We start from the raw sequence: 5,709 nt of genomic DNA on the forward strand, positions 1-5,709 counted from the left end.
TCAACCCTCATGTCCACGGGATATAGCCATTACCTGTGCCCAATTGTTCAGTTAGTTTACGTTTTTCTCTGATGCGTATCCATGTCACTTTGGCCTGACCACTTCTCCTACCAGCCTTCCCATGTCGGTAAGCGTTCCTGCTTTCAACTGATTGCTCTCGAGTCCCACTGGAGCGCTACTGTGTTGGAACAGACTCTTCCCTGCCTGCTGGCAGATGAAAATGGTTATTCGGACTAGGATGCAGTAAGTTTTACTGTACTTGTCAAAAGGGAACGGATACCTCTTGGAATGGCAATGCGTTCATGACTTATCCAAATCAAGTAACTCTGCCTTTACAGCTCTTTAAGTAGAGCAGGATAACTTACCTGTGCATTAGCACATACAAATGCGGTATATATCCGTGCTCTTCCATTGATTTCTCTGAAAAGGGAGCACAAATAAAAATACTTAAAGTTCTCTGAGCTTTCAGTATTACGGGTGGGCTGGGATGCAGGAAAGACTCTGGATTTGGTTGGATTTAAGCAAAGAGCATTGAAAACAGAGATTGAATAGTTCAAGGTATGTGTAATATGGGATGAGGCCTCTGCCAAATCAATTGCTAGTTTAAGTAAGCTCAAATGTGATATCTAATTACTATTATGTCTGTGATGTCTGCTTGGTGGTCTCTGCAAAAAACAAGTTTTGAACTTGAAGAGATTCCCAGTGTACAGCTAGCAATAGCTCTACAGCAACTAACACTGACCCAAGCCTGCAGATTTCACGCTAGGCTTAGAAAACATCTTGGGTGTATTTCCATGACAGTTTAAACGGGTCTAAGTCAGAGCTGGAACAAGCACACTTCCAGCCAGACACTCGCTTTGCCCCAACGCAGAGTTTGTCTGACAGTGAGACAGTTCAAAGAGCAAAACAGAAAATTGCCGGATACAAAATTGAATTTACCAGGTTGAAAGAAAAAAAAAAAATCCAGTAACTTTTTGCTCACTCGGCTGCCTGGACCCATTTGCAGTGGGATCAGGAAAGCACCAGCAGCTGACCACATCGTCCCGCACCCTTACACAGCGGAGGCACGTGGACGGGTGAGACATGGGAGCAGTGCTCAGGCCTCTCTCCTGAGCACTAGACGTTAGTTGGCAGCTTTTCCTGTTCTGTGCTTTCTTCTTCACCTTGCTCTCCTTCTGCACAGCCTTACCATCTTGTCTTCCTCGCTGTGGCTGAAACCTGGCCATTTTGCCTTTTTGTTTTTTATTTTTTTTTAACTCTGTTCTCCATAATTGCATCCTGTAACTGATGCAGTCTGCTTTTCTGTCAGCTACTTTTCCCTCCAGTGAGGCCTGAGGTTTGAAAGTTTGAAAGACTTTTCCCCTCCCTTGTACTAAAGACAGCATGAGGCTAATAGGCAACATTTTCCACCAAAATTATACATGCCCATTATACCTACAGAATAAACAGTATGCAGAATTTGCTACTTTTATGGGCTTTCCAGAAGGACAGGAGTTCTGATATGTAAAATGATGATCCAAAGGATGAGGCAGGGTCTATTTCTTTAAATGGTTCTTATTTTATTAGTTGTTCCTTGATGACATCTATGCTAGTCTTTTTTATAGGCTTCTTGGCATAGAAAGCCACATCTATAAAAGCAAACAGTATCCAATACTTACACTGTGGGTGTATATGCAAGCTTCATTTGAGATGAATCTCCCCGTGTTCTGAGTTAGTCTCATTTATACAACAGCAATTTTGCACCCTGGTAGTCATGTAAATGGGCTTTAAAGAGGACACAAGTATAATTTGTAGCTAGCCTCCGGACAAGAATTCCCTCCCACTGTTTGAAAATGTGTTATCAAGCTGCATTAGGTTTGGAAACGATTTTTATGCAACAGAACAAAATTGTGTTGAAGCATCTATTGCAAGATTGAAAAATCCCAATGTTTTATTTCTGCTTGTGTCCTGCTCGGTAGTAAGAAAGTAATCCTAGTATTCTGAGACCATCAAGAATTTCATCACAACTAATGCATCTCTACAAATCATTTCAGGTTTGACAAAACATCATTCTTCAATGCAAATTAATTTTGTTGGATGTTCTCATTGGTTCCAATCATCTTACTTCCATTTTAAGCTCCTTTTTATATGGCTACATGCAGTAAAATGGATCTTCATGTCAACTCTTGTCAGGTTCAGGCAATGCAGGTGAGGAATACAGAACTCCTAACATAATGTCCTGCTTCTGCTGCCCCCTTTACAATACAATTTGATAGAGGATTTATTGCAAATAATATTGTTTATGAAAAGCAATACTTTTCAGGTCTGACATCATTCACTAATTCACACTGAATGCAATGCAGTATAATTTTCAAAAGCTTTGGGTTTTTTTCTTTCTTTTTTTTTGAAGTCAAAAGTTCTGACTGCTCTGATCATCTTTAAAAGGGCAGATACCGCTTAGGGATAAATCAGCCTACTTGAGTGCCTAAGAGCGCTGTCTCACATTATCTCATTGGCAAAGTTCCTGAAGTTGTATTTTTAATCTGCAATTAATTGCACACTATGGACCAATTCTGCCAAGCTTCTCGGGCTAAAGCTTTGAGGTGGCCACAGGAGAGACAAGCCAGTGGGAAGCAAGCTATTAGACCTCGCCTACTGGGTCTTACAGCCAACGGGTAAACCACTACTATTCTGATGACGTTGCACGGCAGGGTAAGCGTGTATTCTTCAGATATGCTGTCGAGGCTTTTCAATCTGCAGGTTTTTTATTGCAAACAAATATTTTGGCATAAGACAAAACAAGACAGTGCTAAAAACACGTGTACTAGGTATATATGTCTTTGCAGTGGCAACGGTAGGTGGTGGTCGGTCAGTGTTTGGCTAACAAGAGGCAATGAGGTGCAGCTGTATTTCTCACTTCTGTCATTAAATGCCCTCCTTTGTTCAATGTTTTCACAGCGCTTTCATCCCCTCCCTGGGGAAATCTAAGTATTAGGTCCATTTCACAGACGGGAGAAAGGAAGACGGAGACAGGAGCGGGTTAGTGCCACAGCCCCACTCAGAGCATGCATGCTCTTCTGAGGCACCGTCTTCACCTCCCCCTGCCCCACCAGGCCTACGGATTTCACTTTACCTCTCAGGCATTTTACAGAGCATCTAAATAACTGTTCCTGCTCCTGAGCATGATTCCAGTTTACATATTTTTCTTCCTTGATCTCTGTTCACCTTTAAAGATCTCTTCCTCTGGAAACTTTCTAATTTCCCAGTTCTTGTCCTCTCCAATTGCTCCCTCCAGCCATCACTCCTGAAGGTGGAATTGCCGAAGAGATTACATCCACTGGGAATAAATTCCTAAAGGATGAGGTTTAACCACGTTTGTTTCAATTTCTACACCTTGAAAAAGAACGCAGTAATTTCCCACTGGTCCCGCAGGAGAGGGTTAAGATTAAGTAAACATTGTTTGAAAAGCACTTTGCAGATGGCAAAAGAAGTCCAAGCATTTCCAGAGATCTAGCGAGAGAAATCTCATGTTAAGCTGCATGTCTCAAATCAGTTTCGACAATTATTTTCTTTTTTTCTTTTATGGTTGCAAGCTTATTTAAATGGAAAAGAAGTGTTCACTTTTTTTGGCACTTGCATTTTGAAATTCATGTCTCTGTCCCTTCATTCCTTTGGCTTTTCTCTGATGTTCATTACTATGTTCTCTAAGTGCTTAAAAAACATGAGCTCCTAGGACAATAGAATTTTTAAATTAGTCAGAGTGTGATGTTCAGAGGAACTGAGGGATCTGGGAACCTCCTGGAATTTCATTAGATGCCGTATTTAAGCTACATATCCAAGCAAGATGTTCGGATTTCAAAGATTTTTTTTTAAGTATTTAAACAGAATAAATAGGACTGCAGAAGGGTGATCCCCGGAGAGCCTTTAAAATGGGAGAGGAAGAAAAAGAAAGAATTGGACAAAATTATCTTGCAACTGGCTTCCGACACTGATTAGTAATTAAATTGGTAAAAAGTTAAACTCCTGAAATGATTTAAAATGCAGGTAAAGAACATCCTTTCCCAGGGAGCTGGAGTGCCTTTTTAGGCAAAAGGCTGCAACAGTAATTCATTTGATTTAACTGATTTTGCCACCTTTTCTCTGGGAGGTGATAAAACTGGTTCTCAAGATAGATAAGAATGCCGCATTGTGGACTGCGAGCTCACAACGTTTTCCAATTTAAGTCCTCTATCATCAGGGCTTTTTCATCATCTTCAGGCAAACTCAAAATATTATCGTTTGCTATTCTTTTAGTGTCTCAAAGTACACCAGCCATATTAAAGATAGAGAAAGCAACGTGTGTCCCTGACTAAGAGAGGATTTCTTAATTAACTCTTTTATTATATATCTTATTACTTTCTAGAGGCTTCGGTGAATGCCTTAGCCACTGCACAAATGCTGAGGAAGGCTCAGTTATGGCCAGGTGAGTTTATCACCAAAATGGATGATTCATGTGTATGGCAGAAGAAAAGGAAGTTCTTGAATGGGGACCTGACACAAACATAGTGGTCCACACCGGTCCTGAGCCGGCCAGCTCTGGAAGCGTCTTCTCTGCCCTTCTTGGAAGCACTCCAGGCCCCATTCATGTTGTCCTTGAGGCAGCCTGACTTCTACAGATAAGGTCTTCCCTTGCAGCAGGCAATATTGGGACCTCTGCGGGAAAGACACCGAGCAACCTTGTTTGGCCAACATTGCAAGAGCAGAAGGGGTGGCTGAAGCTGGAGGGACTAAGAGATTTGGCACAAGTCACAGCAAGAAAACATCATTTGGGCTAAACAGATTTACTAAAGGAATGACTTTCAAAGGCCATGAAAAGGCAGCTGAAGCTCATTGATATCCAATGGCAAGTGTTTAAGGAAGAAGAGTGGTTGCAAATAGAATGGCATAAAGAGGAGAAAAAAATTGGATAAATGCAGAAAAAGTCAGTAAATCTTGAGTTGCTTAATTGAGAGGAAGATGCTAAGAGGTTTTTTGACAGAAAAGTTTTTAAATTTATTAATTAAAACCCAGCCTTTTACCAATGATTTTTCAGCCAGTCTTTTTAGTTTTTCAGAGCCTGTAATGCTTTCCAGATTCCTGGGAAAGGAAGGGTATTCCTCTTTCATGTACTGATTGCTCTTTCAATACATGCTAGAGAAAGCTAGGCATGACTAAACTATTATTTCAAGAGTTAGTAGATGATTGCGGATGATTATTATATCCTGTTGAAAACATCCCTTGAGGTAGGGATGAAATGGGGGCAGGGTAAAATGGGGTAATTTTGTGACCCTTCACTTGTCCTCAATTATTAAAGACAGCCTGCAACTGAGGATAAAAAAAAATGAATAAGGCTTTGGGCTTCAACCACATGAAACATCTCTCTCTGCTAAACAAAGCACAAGCGTCATCACTTTTATATATGCAAGTTCAAGCTAAGCATATGCTGGAGTGCCCTTGCTGAACCGGAGTGAGAATGAGGTGAGTGTCCACGTACATACGGAAGATGCCCTGTATCCTCCACACAGAAATTACTCTTCTTCCTTATGAAAAAGAAACACAGCTGCTCCTGAGACTGGACTCTATCACCAAAATAACCAAACCACCCAACCAGAGGAGGGCCTTCCCGTGGGAGTTTGCGATGTCCCAGGGGGGTGAGGCTGGAGACTGGCTGAGCTGAGGGCAGTGCTGGTGATGCATGCATCTTCCCATGGG

Source organism: Calonectris borealis, chromosome 2 (genome assembly GCF_964195595.1).
Source record: "Calonectris borealis chromosome 2, bCalBor7.hap1.2, whole genome shotgun sequence".
Lineage (NCBI taxonomy): Eukaryota > Metazoa > Chordata > Aves > Procellariiformes > Procellariidae > Calonectris > Calonectris borealis.